Genomic DNA, 13,869 nt, shown 5'->3' on the forward strand with positions numbered 1-13,869 from the left:
TTTAGGAGCCTGAGGAGGGCGGGGTTTGGGGAGGGACTTCAATGCCATAGAGTCCAATTGCCAAAGTGGCCATTTTCTCCAGGTTGGGTTGCCAGGTTTGGGGGGGGCGGAGCCTGAGGAGGGTGGGGTTGGAGGGGCCATGGCTCAGTGGTAGAGCATCTGCTTGGCATGCAGAAGGTCCCAGGTTCAATCCCAGGCATCCCCAATTAAAGGGACTAGGCAAATAGGTGATGTGAAAGATCTCTGCCTGAGACCCTGGAGACCCGCCGCCGGTCTGAGTAGACAATGACTTCGATGGACCAAGGGTCTGATTCTGTATATGGCAGCTTCATGTGTCCATGGAGAGGGGAGAGACTTCAATGCCATAGAGTCCAATAGCCAAAGTGGCCATTTTCTCCAGGTTGGGTTGCCAGGTCCCTCTTTGCCAGTGGTGGGAGATTTGGGAGGCAGAGCCTGAGGATGGCGGGGTTTGAGAAGGGACTTCAATGCCGTAGAGTCTAATTTTCTAGGCGGCCATTTTATCCACGTAGGGTTGCCAGGTCCCTCCTTGCCACTGGCAAGAGATTTTGGGGGTGGAGCCTGCGGAGGACGGGGTTTGGGGAGGGGAGGGATTTCAATGCCATAGAGTCCAATGGCCAAAGCAGCCATTTTCTCCAGGTGAACTGATCTCTGTCGTCTGGAGACCATTTGTAATAACAGGAGATCTCCAGCTTGTACCTGGAGGTTGGCAACCCTAGTCATTACAGTGCCATTAAATTGATAGTGGGAAGTGCCATCAAGTGACAGCTGACTTATGGAAACCCTGTAGGGTTTTAAAGGCAAGAGTTACCTTAAAAATTAATATTTTTGGCTTACATAGAGAGCAATACTAAGCAGGTCTACTCAGAATCTGGCTTAGGTCTATTCAGTAGGGCTTACTCCCAGGAAACTTTTTTTAGAATGGCCTTGTAATAGATACAGTATAGATTATTTTGAGTTTTGGGGCCAAAAGATAACATATGGTTGAATCTGCTGCGGCCCTTAAGATTCTCAGATATAGTTGCCTAATTAGGATATATTCTAATGGTGTGAAATCTTGTCATTGGGACCAAAACAGCGGGCAGATTTTGTCAGATAAAGTTATCAAGTGCCCCCTTTTTTAATGCTGATGCTCTTCCCATGTTTTCATTGTCTTTCCGTTGTCCTATTTAAAATGTTTAAAAGTTATTCAATTAACAGCACATTTTGGGGTGGGCAGGAAGGTGGGGCTGAACCAGAATCCACGTTGGTCTCCAAATCCACCTTAATAATGGTTCATTACAGGAGCAAGTAAACATGTTTAAAAAAAATAAAGGGAAAGAAATAGATATTAGGAATATTAGGATATTAGGGATAAATTTTTTACAGTCAATCAATCAAGTTTATTTCGATACAATATCAGCTCTTAATAAAAATCAAAGTTAGGTTAAAATAATAAAATAAAATAATAAAAGTTGATGATTCTGGGAGGGATGATTTGAAGAAGAGGAGGAAAGATCTTCTATGGGGAAAGGTCATTTTTTCAGTAAGAGTTGTTCGACAGTGGAATCAGCTACATAGGGAGGTGGTGAGCTCCCCCTGGTAAGCAGAGGCTGGACAAGCACTTGTCAGGGATGTTCTAGGCTGCTCCTGCATTGAGCAGGGGGTTGGACTAGATGGCCTCTATGGCCCCTTCCAACGCTTATGTTTCTGTTATTCTGTGATCTTCCTGTATCAAAATTGGTGGGGATCTTTTCAGTCCTTGGGGTTAAGTCTGGGGGGGAGGTCTTGGCAGGCTCTTTGAACCCTGTCCCCCCCCCCCGATTTTACGAGCATGGGAAATCCCACCCCCATCTTGACCCTTAAATCCTGCAATTCACTGTCTCACTTGCGTTGATTGAGGCTTAAGTTATATAGGGCAATCCTTGGAGCTTTCTAAACAGAGGCAGGATCTCCCCCCACCCTCACACACACAAGCTTTGCTATTCTCCCTATCCCTCCCATGTGGAAATCAGGTTGCTTAAATTCTGCGACTGGTTTTTTCTTTGGCGCAAAGCTTCTCCGGCGTGGAATCTTTCCTTGGCTTGCTATGATCACCTTCCAAACGGTTCTTTTTTCTTGAGTCTTTTGTTTCTCCCCAATTTAAGACCCAGATTCTAAAACAAGAGTCTAAAACCAGGCTTGAGGCAAATGAAAATATCTCAGTTGTAAACCTCCACATGTGTATGTATCATCTCTAGTGCTTTTTGCTCTGTCCCCTAAATCCCTGGTAATCCTTGTCTGTCTGTGTGTTTCCAGCATCAGACTGTAATCTGCATCAATTGCCCGGTACTAGCCATGGTCGCATTTTGAGGGCGGGCATTTCCCAGGGAGGAGGAGGAGGAGGAGGAGAAGAAGAAGAAGTGGTTTTTATATCCTGATTTTCTCTACCTTTAAAGAGTCTCAAAGCGGCTTACAATCACCTTCGCTTCCCCCCCCCACAACAGGCACTTTTGAGGTAGGTGGGGCTGAGAGAGTTCAGAGAGAACTGTGACTGGCCCAAGGTCACTCAGCAGGCTTCATGTGGGGGAGTGGGGAATTGAACCCGGTTCTCCAGATTAGAGTCCGCCGCTCATGTGGAGGAGTGGGGAATCAACCCCAGTTTGTTAGAGTCCACTGGTCTGAACCACTACACCGCGCTGCCTCTCAACTAAAAGACCCCAAACAGCAAGAGCTAAAATGTTGCAGGTGTAAATTCTCACAATGCACAGACCCACCTTTGAGAGCCAGTGCGGCGTAGAGGCCATGAGTAGCAGACTCTAATCTGGAGAACGGGGTTTGATTCCTCACTCCTCCACGTGAGCGGTGGACTCTAATCTGGAGAGCTGGGTTCAATCATTCTGAATACAGTGTTGCATCTAAGTGGTGGTATCAAAGCCCACAACAAGAAGAAGAGTTGGTTTTTATATGCCGACTTTCTCTACCACTTAAGGGAGACTCAAACCGGCTTACAATCACTTTCCCTTCCCCTCCCCACAACAGTCACCCTGTGAGGTAGGTGAGGCTGAGAGAGCTGTGACTAGCCTGAGGTCACCCAGCTGGCTTCGTGTGTAGGAGTGGGGAAACTAATCCAGCTCACCAGATTAGCCTCCGCCACTCATGTGGAGGAGTGGGGAATCAAGCCCGGTTCTCCAGATCAGACTCCACCGCTCCAAACCACCGCTGTTAACCACTACACCACACTGGCTCTCAAGCCAAGGAGTTCAGGGCAGTGTATTTGATTGATAAATCTGCACCCCCCTCCCACCCCATGAGTATGTCGTAAGAACATAAGAAAAGCCCTGCTGGAGCAGACCCAGGTCCATCAAGTCCAGCAGTCTGTCCACACAGCGGCCAACCAGGTGCCTCTAGGGAGCCCACAAACAAGACGGCTGCAGCAGCATTTATCCTGCCTGCGTTCCACAGCACCTAATATATTAGGCCTGCTCCTCTGATCCTGGAGAGAATAGGGATGCATCATGACTAGTAGTATCCATTTTTATTAGTAGCCATGGATAGCCCTCTCCTCCATGAACACGTCCACTCCCCTTTTAAAGCCGTCCAAGTTGGCAGCCATCACCACATCCTGGGGCAGGGAGTTCTACCATTTAACTTTACATTGTGTGAAGAAATACTTCTTGCTATCTGTTTTGAATCTCTCGCCGTCCAGCTTCAGCAGGCGACCCCGCCTTCTGGTATTTTGTGAGAGGGAGAAAAGCTTCTCCCTGTCCACTCCACACACACACCCTCCACCCCCCCCTCTGCCGTCATCTCCCAGGGCGTGCAAACCAGAGAATCACACGGATTCCCACCTGTATCCAAGCGCGGGAGGAGGAGAAACCTGGGGACCCCCGGCTTAGGTTTATGGCTGGCCCGGGTTCCGGTGACCTGGGGAGTCGGGGCTCCTGCTGCAGATGACAGACCCCCACCCCCTGGTGCGAAAAAACAGACACACACACAACAACACAATCCACACACACCCCACGCAGGGGCTAATGGCGCAGACGGCCTGCATGGCAGCTGCTGGCGCGGGTGGGAAAGCTGGCAAAAGAAAAGGGGTGTAAGTGGGGGGGGGGAGAGAGCAAGCTGCAAACAACCCCCGGCCCTTTGCACAAGGGGGGGGAGAGATTGCTCACGCCAAACTGGTGGCCGGTTGGTTCCTCCTGCCCTTGGGGAGTTCTCTTCTGCAGAACAACCCCCCTTCCCCAGGCTTGCAAGAAAGAATATTTTGCAACTCTGGAAAAGCTCCTCCGCCGTCCAGCCGGCCCCCTGCAACAGTCTGTTTGTTTAGACGGCAGAAGCCAGCAGGATGCGGGAGAAAATGTTGTTTTTAAAAGACGGCCATAGCAGACACAACCGCGGATGATGTAATTATCATGCACACATGCATGCACGCACACGCACTGGTGGTGTGAAATCTCCCCTCTGCTTGGATTGCAGCCGGGCTGCGCATTAGATCAGCTCCCTCCAACGCTAGGGTGGCCAACCTCCAGGTGGCAATACAAAATCAACACCTCTGTGTACACAAGCAGTTACTCAAAATCTGACTGAGATCAATTCAAGAATCAAGGTTTGCAAAAGACACACATTATATTATACACAACCACAATAACGCCACCAGGAGCAACACCAACACCAGCTCATGCATCAATACTTTCTTGTAAATCTCAATGCTCAGTCCCATAAGCTCATAAATATTTCTTTTCCCAACCGATGTGGGTAAGTATTCTTCTCCAGCAACGGGAAGGTCCAAGGTTGAAGAGAAAGATGAGGATTCGAAGAGGAAGATGACCATTACATCATAGTAAAGGTAAAAGGCCCCTGTGCAAGCACCGGGTCATTCCTGACCCATGAGGTGACATCACATCCCGACGTTTCCAAGGCAGACTTTGTTTGCGGGGTGGTTTGCCAGTGCCTTCCCCAGTCATCTCCCCTTTACCCCCAGCAAGCTGGGGACTCATTTGACCGACCTCGGAAGGATGGAAGGCCGAGTCAACCTCGAGCTGGCTACCTGAAACCGACTTCCGTCGGGATCGAATTCAGGTCGTGAGCAGAGCTTGGACTGCAGTACTGCAGCTTACCACTCTGCACCACGGGACTCCTAAACATCATAGCAGACATCCATAAATAAAGGGAACAACTAAAAGGAACAGTTGATATTCACACCTGTAGATGATTACCATTGCAAACTTGAATAGGAGAACTGAGTCAGTGTTAGTAAGAGGTATCCGGGGCAGGAACCTGTGAAAGACGGTTGTGGAAAGACTTTGTATGCAATAAGCAACATGGAACATAGGTAATGTGTAAAACATTATTTTAATTTGTATATAATTCATAAGGGGTTGTTATTTGACAGGGAGGCACAGGTCACAGCTGTGGCCAGAACGGCTTTCCCCCCTCTCTGTCGGGCCCAGCAGTTGATGCCTTACCTCTCCCACCCCATAGGGTTGCCAGGTCCCTTTTCACCACCGGCGGGAGGCTTTTGGGGCGGAGCTAGTACCTGGAGGTTGGCAGCCCTACACCCCAACTTAGCCACGATGCTGCTGCTGTCGTCTTGCTTGTGGGCTTCCTAAAGGCACCTGGTTGGCCGCTTTGTGAACAGACTGCTGGACTCAATGGGCCTTGGTCGGATCCAGCAGGATTTTCCTTAGGGTCTTATGGAGGATGGGGCTATCAATGGCTGCTAGTCAAAATGGATCCTATTCATGATGCACACCTATTCTCTCCAGGATCAGAGAAGCAGGCCTATTATCTTAGGTGCTGTGGAAAGCAAGAAGGACAATGCTGCTGCAGTCGTCTTGTTTGGGGGCTTCCTAGAGGCACCTGGTTGACCACTGTGTGAACAGACTGCTGGACTTGATGGACCCTGGTGTGATCCAGCATGGCCTTTCTTAAGTTCTTATGTCTTGTTTGTGGGCTTCCGAGAGGCCTCTGGTTGGCGATTGTGTGGACAGACTGAAGAAGAAGAAGAGTTGGTTTTTATATGCCGACTTTCTCTACCACTTAAGGGAGAATCAAACCGGCTTATAATCACCTTCCCTCCCCCTCCCCACAACAGGCACCCGGTGAGGTAAGTGGGGCTGAGAGAGCTATAACTTGCCCAAAGGCACCCAGCTGGCTTCATGTGTAGGAGTGGAGAAACAAACCCAGTTCACCAGATTAGAGTCCGCCGCTCATGTGGAGGAGTGGGGAATCGAACCCGGTTCTCCAGATTAGAGTCCACCGCTCCAAACCACCGCTCTGAACCACTACACCACACTGGACTTGATGGGCCTTAGTCTGATCCAGCTGGGCTTTTCTTATGTTCTTATGTAAAGCCACCAATGGTGAAAAGGCAGCTCACATGCTCAACACCTACCTGGTTTAAAACGGCACATGAGCCGCCCCCGAGGAATAACCCGGGGGCACGTGCAAGCCCCGCAGTCCAGGACGTTGCACGCACGAGCCACCAGTGGCTAACGCAGCCAGCCGCCATGCTGGATGTCACCTGCGCAGGCTCGTTTTGTGCCGGCAGCGTACCATTGATGGTGCAAACAGATGCTCGGCCGCGCGGCCTTGATTTTTGAACAGGCTGTTTTTCAAAAACCGAGGCGCTGCTAACGGCAATGCCGCCCCCTCGCTTTAAGCCAACCTTCAAACAAGAATACGTTTTGGAAAATGTATACACCGATCAAAACAACACGATTCTTTGTAAAAAACAAAAACAAAAAACCCCTCTTAGATGTACCGTTGTGCAAATCAAGCGTAAAGATAACCTTTTAAAGACTGGTTTGATTCTAGGCGAATTATTATGCAGCCATGCACCACTGAAAAATCTCAAGTAAGACCTCCAAGTACTTGAAGGGCTGTCCTAGAGAGGAGGGTGCAGAGTTGTTTTCTGTTGCCCCAGAAGGTCGGACCAGAACCAATGGGTTGAAATTAAATCCAAAGAGTCTAGACATCAGGAAGAACTTTCGGACCGTCGAAAAGTTCCTCAGTGGAACAGGCTTCCTCTGGAGGTGGTGGGCTCTCCTTCCCTGGAGGTTTTTAAGCAGAGGCTAGATGGCCATCTGTCAGCAATGCTGATTCTGTGACCTTAGGCAGATCATGAGAAGGGAGGGCAGGAAGGGTTGCGTCAGTGTTTGGCTCTCGTGGCCCTTTCTTACAAGCCCAGGGTAATGCCAAACACCATGTTGGGGTCAGGAAGCAATTTTCCTCCAGGCCAGATTGGCCATGGATCCTGGAGGGGTTTTTTTGACCATCTTCTGGGCATGGAGTAGGAGTCACTGGGGTTGTGGGGGCAGGTAGTTGAGAATTTCCTGCATTGTGAAAGGGGTTGGACTAGATGACCCTGGTGGTCCCTTCCAACCTTTAAGGAGTCTCAAACTGCCTTACAATCACCTTCCCTTCCTCTCTCCACAATAGACACCTTGTGAGATCAGTGGAGCTGAGAGAGTTTGGAGAGAACTGTGACTTGCCCAGCATCACCCCGCAGGCTTCATGTGGAGGAGCGGGGAATCAAACCCGGTTCTCCAGATTAGAGTCCACTGTTCGTGTGGAGGAATGAGGAATCAAACCCGGTTCTCCAGATTAGAGTCCACTGTTCATGTGAAGGAGTGGGGAATCGAGCCCGGTTCTGCAGATTAGAGCCCGCCACTCACGTGAAGGAGTGGGGAATCGAAACTGGTTCTCCATATCAGAGTCTGCCGCTCATGTGGAGGAGTGGGGACTCAAACCCAGCTCTGCAGATTAGAGTCCGCTGCCCACGTGGAAGAATTGGGAATCGAACCCGGTTCTGCAGATTAGAGTCTTCCACTCATGTGGAGGAGTGGGGTATCATTCCTGGTTCTCCAGGTTAGAGTCCACCGCTCTTACCCACTACACCATGGCTGGCGTTATTAAATTTGCAATAACTGCTAGCTCACAAACGTAGGATCCGGCCTGCTCAGGTATCCTATTTTTATTGAGGACCGAGGGAGGGGGGGAAGGACACCCTCATCTTTTGCAAATCATTTCTGCCCGATCACCTGGCAACTTTTGCTTTCCCCAGGTGGCCAAGGCAACGGCTATTTCCAAGCTGGCCTTAATACATCATTAAAAAAAAAAAAAAACCATTCACCAAGCGCACGATCAAATGCAGCTCCTTGTTTTTCAGTACTGTGACTCAATAATATAGAGGTCTGTTTGTTCTCCCCCGCCCCACACACACACAGTCTTCAACTCGTGGTGCCTTTTATGAGCGCTGGGGAGTTCAAGGAATTCATCTCATCCCTGGGGAACATTCTGTGAAACCCTAGCCGGTTGGAGACAGCGCACATCTTCATGTGGCGTTCCTCATTGGCCGTGCATTGTTCAAATTGCTTTACAGATATATATATATATATATATTTAAACCCTCCCTTTAGAGGCCTTGGGAATAAACAGAGTTCGGTCCTGGGATGACCTGGCCACACTTGGCAACTCGAGGCAGCTGGAAGGAGATTTCTCGCCTCCGCGGCGTGTAGGGCAGCTGCGGTCCCGAGCCCGCCTTCATGAGGGATGGCTTAGGAGAAAAACAGCAGAGCCCTTTCCTAAAGTCCGCAGCTGAACTTTCTTATCATGTCCAGTGAGGTCAGATCTTACCCCTTCCCAAGGCCCAATTCAGTAACACGCAAGGCAAAAAGTTGAGCATCTTTTCATCAGGGCCACCCTGACCCGTAGGCAAATGGAGGTTTTTATATGCTGACTTTCTCTACCGCTTAAGGAAGAATCAAACCGGCTTACAATCCCCTTCCCCACCACAGACAGTAGGTGAGGTAGGTGAGGCTGAGAGAGCTGTGACTAGCCCAAGGTCACCCAGCTGGTTTCATGTGTAGGAGTGGGGAAACAAATCCAGTTCTCCAGATTAGCCTCCGCCGCTCATGTGGAGGAGTGGGGAATCAAACCCGGTTCTCCAGATCAGAGTCCACCGCTCTTAACCACTACACCACGCTAGGGTACCAAAAAAGGGATAGGAGCTGCCTCTATTGGCTTAAAGGGAAGCTTGACGTTCACTGGCATCTAAAATCTCCTTATCTGATATTTCAGAATGTGTGTGTGTTAAGTGCTCTCAAGTCGCTTCCGACTCATGGCGACCCTATGAATCAATGTCCTCCAAAACGTCTTCGCGTTAACAGCCTTGCTCAGGTCTTGCAAACTGACGGCCGTGTTTTCCTCGATTGAGTCAACCCATCTCCTGTTGGGTCTTTTCCGGCTGCCTTCGACTTTTCCTAGCATTATTGTCTTTTCCGTTTACTCTCGTCTTAATAGGTCATTTATAGCCCTTCTCCTCCATGAACGTGTCCACTCCCCTCTTAAAGCCTCCCAAGTGGGCAGCCGTCACCACATCCTGGGGCAGGGAGTTCCACAGTCTAACTATGTGTTGTGTGGAGAAATCCTTCCTTTACTCTGTTTTGAATCTCTCACCTTCCAGCTTCAGCAGATGACCCCGCGGTCTAGTATTATGAGGGAGAAAAGCTTCTTCTCCCTGTCCTCTCTCCATACCATGCATAATTTTACAGACTTCTATCGTGTCTCCCCTTAACCACCTTCTTTCCAAGCTAAACAGCCTTAAGTGTTTTAACCGCTCCTCATAGGCCCGTTGCTCCAGCCCCCTGATCATTTTGGTTGCTCTTTTTGAGGTCTAGGAAGACACGGGTTCAAATCTCTCACATGGGCATGAACTCACATGTTGGATTTTTAAAAATGTGTGACTCATCTGCTTATAAAAAAGCGCTGGTAGCATTTTTCAGACAGACATTTCTCCCACTCTCCTATGCAGGATCGAACACTTCTTCAGATGTGAGATATTCCAGTCTGATCAATTAATTCAAACACTTAACACTTTCCCTTAATCTTCTGTAAACTGTTCACCTTTGTGCGCCGTGGTGTTATTTTGACTTCGAAAAGTTAGTCTAATCTTGAGCGGCGACCCTTCTCTGGAAAGAATCAACACGGTGTTTGGGGTGTGTGTGTTAGTTCCCACCCCAGGACAAAAATTCAAGCGGTTTCCTTTCGTATTTTGGATTTTTATTTCATTTACAGTTAATAAACCAACACTCAACTCTCTCTCTGACATTTCCAGGACGAAACAAAAAAGTTTTCATTAGAACAAGAGATATAGATAGATGAGCCGCCCAACTGTACAACCCTCCTCCCCAAAAAGGCTGGGGGGGGGGGTCTTTAACGGAATTAGGAGACCCTCAAGAACAAAGAATGCACAAACGCAGATCAGCTTTACTCACAGGCAATCCACTGCCAAAGCGCTGATGGAAAGATTGACATGTGAACGCCCCCCCTCCCAGATACACAAAATATATCCCCCCCCCAACTCTTCCCACAACAGATATGTCAGAATAACACACTTAAAGAGAAAAGCTTGTGTAAAAAGTCATCCGAAGCAAAGCCGAAGCATCTCCCAACTCTCTTGACAGCCAAGTATTCCTACAGGAACACCATCTGCAGGCGAGGAAGATCTCCCCGGCCCAATTTTTGAAACACGCCTCTCCTTAACTAACGAAGGGGGGGGGGGAAAGGTTATCAGAGTCGAAAGAGAAAAGTTAATAAGTTAAATCTATGTACAGAGGGAAAAGAGAATGAGGCAGAATGTACAAGCGGTCAGGGCCGACGGGGCGGGCGTCCCGCCGGCCGAGGAGCGCCATTTGAACACAGCGCTGGCTGCGTACCGGCCCGACACGAGGATGGGAAAACCCCACCAGTGCAACAATTAAAAAGGAGCAAAACGAGGGGAGGGGGAAAGGGAACGTGCGTTCGAGGGCCGCAATCTCAAAAGCCCCCCCCCCCCCGGCCTGGAGTTGTGCACCCCTACTTGTCAGACTCATGCGCTCCCTCCCTTCTCTCCCGACATGCGCTTTGCCACGCAATACGCCCTTAACAAACTTCGGCTGGATTCTTCCCCCAGGAAGGGGGACTCTTTAACCGCTGAAACTGCAGTGACAGCAATCCCGCAGAGCGGAAAAGACACAAGGCAACGCTTCGTGACGGTGCCCGCGTTCAGACCCTCACAGCAAACGGAGGCCGGTTGAAGATGCCCGGTTTTAAATTTCTGGATTATGCAGGGAGGGAGAGCGCAAGCTGGGTCATGAGCCAGGCTTGTGCCTGTCATAAACAAACTCCGGTTTGTTCCCGCTTGCAAATATTTCTGCTGCCTGCAGAGGTAACAAACTCCAGTTTGTCACCTCTGAAGGCAGGAGAAATATTTGCAAGTGGTCTCCCCGGAGTGGGATACAATACCGAATGGGACAGATAGATATTTACATGAGCCCATATTGGGGGGGGGGGTGTTTACAGAGTGCCTTGTGTCCATGAGTGGGCGCCTTGGTAATACAGGCATACCTCGTTTTATTGCGCCTCGATTAACTGCGCTCCGCAGATATCTATTTTTTTTTTTACAAATTGAAGGTTTGTGGCAACCCTGCATCGAGAAAGTCTATCAGTACCATTTTCCCAAAAGCATGTGTTCACTTCATGTCTTTGTGTTAAATTTTTGGCAATAAAGTCTTTTTTTAGAAGAAGAAGAGTTGGTTTTGATATGCTGACTTTCTCTACCACTTAAGGAAGAATCAAACAGACTTACAATCACCCTTCCCTTCCCCACCACAGATACCCTGTGAGGTAGGTGGGGCTGAGAGAGCTCTAAAAGAGCTGTGACTAGCCCAAGGTCACCCAGGTGGCTTCATGTGTAGGAGTGGGGAAACAAATCCAGTGCACCAGATTAGCACCCACCACTCACGTGGAGGAGTGGGGAATCCAACCCGGTTTTCCAGATCAGAGTCCACCGCTCCAAACCACTACACCACGCTGGCTTTCTTTTAATTAAGGTATGTATATTATTTTTAGACATAATGCTATTGCACACTTAATGGACTACAGTATAGTGTAAACATAACTTTCATATGCACTGGGAAGCAAAAAAAAAAATTACGTGACCCGCTTTACTGCGTAGGCCTGGAACCGAACTCGCAAGTTCTCCGAGGTATGCCTGTATATATATGTCGCCTATGTCTCTAAAGAATCGGGGCAAGTTGGCTTGGTTTGTGGAGGGAGAACGCTCTCGTCAGCATATTTTCCATGCTTCAGCGTCATTGGGGGAAACTGCAATGAAATCTCTGTTCGTATATCTTTGAATTTTGTCCTCAGTATTCTCCAACAATGCAGAATACACAGAACTCCAGAGGCAATGGAGTGTAGAGGCTCAGATGTCAGTCAGGGCTGGTTCTTACAAACATCAGAATGAGACGGCAATGATCCGAGGGGGCAGAAAGACCTGGGCCAATTCCAGCTTTGAACGTTTGAGACTCCCCGCAAGCAGAAAACCAACACAGGAGGGAGAAAGGTTGTCTCTTCCCTCTTTGCTTGCGGAGCTCTTCTGTTTGCTTGCAGGGAGTTTTTAACGTGGGGGGAAACCCTTCCAAAGAGCTCTGAAGGGGAGTGGGCTCATTTTTACTGCCTCATTTTGCTGTGCGGGCAAAGCGGGGCTTTGACTCGGTCGTCCCGAGTTCAGGTCCCCAAGCCAGAAACATCGCTGCCTAACCCTGAGTAACGGGAAGGTTTGGGCCACGGCGCTTTGACGTTATCGGGTCACGTTAAGGGGGAAAAATTGAAACGATCCGTCCACAGTGTTAGAGGCATCTAACAGGCGCACGACGAACCACTGAACTGGGAGTGTAAACTGGTTTGTGTCTGAATTACCATGCTGTCACTCAAGGAAACCTGGCAATTTGAGAGAAGGTCGGACCAAAACCAACGGGTTGAAATTAAATCAAAAGAGTTTCCGTCTAGGGATTAGGAAGAATTTCCTAACAGTCAGAGCGGTTCCTCAGTGGAACAGGCTTCCTCGGGAGGTGGTGGGCTCTCCTTCCCTGGAGGTTTTTAAGCAGAGGCTCGATGGCCATCTGTCAGCAATACTGATTCTATGACTTTAAGCAGTTCATGAGAGGGAGGGCATCTTGGCCATCTTCTGGGCATGGAATAGGGGTCACTGGGTAGTTGTGAATTTCCTGCATTGTTCAGGGGGTTGGACTAGATAACCCTGGTGGTCCCTTCCAACTCTATGATTCCCACCCAATCGGCCCGCTCTGCACCTGAACTTTCCAGTTCAAACCCCAGAATCGCCAAGAGACAAAGAATTCGGTCAGAGTTCTAGGATTCCCCGAGGCCCGAGACCTTAGCTCAAACCAAACCAAACCGGACTCTCCCCTCTTCCGTTTCAACATCCGAAGCTGCCTTTACGCCGACCGTCGCACGTTTAATCAAGACAGTCGGCGGATCTCTAAGATCTCGGGGCCAAGACAGGTCCTGACTCCTGGTGCCCAAGATCCTAACTAAAGATGCCAACATCTGAACTTAAATCAGGGCCTCTCCGATTGAGCTAGGGGTCTGCCTCTAAATGTCTGAAGCTGCCTTAAACAGAGACAGACCGATAGTACATCTAGGTTAGTGCTTCCCTAGCTGGCAGTGGCTCTCCAGGGACTTAGGCAGAGACACACCTTTCCCAGCAACCAACATCCTGTCAACTAGAGAACAAACCCCGGATCGTTTGCATGCAAAGTGTAGGCTTTGTCCACAAGTGACCCTGGATGGGGGCGACAGGAAAAGGGACACATATTCCCCCCCTTTGAAAAACCAGAAAAGCCAAAATATCTGAAGCCCATCTCCAAGACGGTGCATCGGAGAGGCCCGCGGTTACTTAGTAATTTGGGATGTTATTCTGCTTGTGACCCCCCCACCCCAAAAGCTTGAGATGTCGTTGCTGGTGAAAAGGGGGGGGGCTTTTATGAGCTGCTTCCAAACAGACGCTCTTGCATCCCTACCTGGGCGAAAGAGCAGGTGATGGGG

The 13,869-nt window shown here is 49.4% G+C and overlaps 1 protein-coding gene across 1 annotated transcript in view; it reads right to left on the reverse strand.

Annotated features, from left to right (window-relative positions):
* UPF1 (UPF1 RNA helicase and ATPase) overlaps nt 1-13,869 on the reverse strand; it is a 309,167-nt gene that overhangs the window by 218,196 nt on the left and 77,102 nt on the right. The window lies entirely within an intron of this gene.

Source organism: Euleptes europaea, chromosome 2 (assembly GCF_029931775.1).
Source record: "Euleptes europaea isolate rEulEur1 chromosome 2, rEulEur1.hap1, whole genome shotgun sequence".
NCBI lineage: Eukaryota > Metazoa > Chordata > Lepidosauria > Squamata > Sphaerodactylidae > Euleptes > Euleptes europaea.